The 1,138-nt window shown below is 42.1% G+C and overlaps 1 protein-coding gene across 1 annotated transcript in view; it reads right to left on the minus strand.

Moving 5' to 3' along the window:
* mfsd6l (major facilitator superfamily domain containing 6-like) overlaps positions 1-1,138 on the minus strand; it is a 3,648-nt gene extending 2,510 nt beyond the window's left edge. The window contains exon 1 of the mRNA XM_034895150.1: positions 978-1,138. The gene's annotated coding sequence lies outside the window, so the exon portion shown is untranslated. The remainder of the gene's footprint in view (positions 1-977) is intronic.

Raw genomic sequence — 1,138 nt, forward strand, 5'->3', positions numbered from 1 at the left:
GCAGCAAAGGGGCCAACCGAGCTATCCAGGCGCCCAACTTTCTGTTAATTTGTAAAGTTTTTTTCAAAAATGAAAAATGTGTTTAACAGTTATAGAACATTTTATTAGCAAATATAAATCAGCCATCTTGTGAATAAATAAATAACCCACATTGATGTCAGGCTTACCGGCCCAAGTAGAAGGATCCACCGTGCACCATGTATTTATAAAACCATGGCAACAATAGAAATAGCTTGGTATCCTATGGACTCATTGTAGGCCCAGTTTATTATGCAACTTTTATACATTATATGTAGTTGGGGGTCCCTGCTCCATTTCTCTCGGTTAAGGGGTCATTGGGCTGAAAAACATCAGAGACCCCCATTTTAGAAGCGTTCTTTGGTCAAAGATCATCTATACTATGTCAAAGATCATCTATACTAAAGATGGAGCATTTCTAGCAGTGCTATGAAACGAGCGTATAGAAAAAATTGTTGATTAATCGATTACTGTTGGCAGCGTGAGAAAACCAGCAAATCCTCATAATTTCAGACGCTAGATCAGAGAACGATTTACACTTTTTCACAATTTTTACTTAGAAAAGTATCATTTATCAAAGTATAGTTGCAGTAAAACGATGCTTTATGACCAGACCCTGGGGGTCTTTCAGCAGATCGCAAAGCCCACACCACAACCCTGTGTAGTCTGGGTTTTCAGACCACAACCCTGTGTAGTCTGGGTTTTCAGACCACAACCCTGTGTAGTCTGGGTTTTCAGACCACAACCCTGTGTAGTCTGGGTTTTCAGACCTAAAAGACGAATCCATCTTTAAGGAATCGCTGTAAACCAGCGTCCCAAAATAAAAGCCTTTCCTAATAATGCTTTGCATTTGCACGTGACTGGGTGCACCTGTTCCCTGCAGGATGTCAACATGTGGCGCGCTAGTCCACGTCACGTCATGTTTGTAAGATAATGAAATAATTTACCTGTACATTTACCTTTTGAACTCTCTCTCTTTCTCCCTCTCTCTCTCTCTCTCTTTGCGTCTGCACAAAACGTGTTTTACCGACCACCTTCCACCTCGAAGTCCCGCATCGCATCCACGGTGAACCGCCTGCTGTTCTCAGCTAGTTTATAACCTAGTCTACAGCCTGGGGGG

This window comes from Etheostoma cragini, chromosome 15 (genome assembly GCF_013103735.1).
Source record: "Etheostoma cragini isolate CJK2018 chromosome 15, CSU_Ecrag_1.0, whole genome shotgun sequence".
Classification (NCBI taxonomy): Eukaryota; Metazoa; Chordata; class Actinopteri; order Perciformes; family Percidae; genus Etheostoma; species Etheostoma cragini.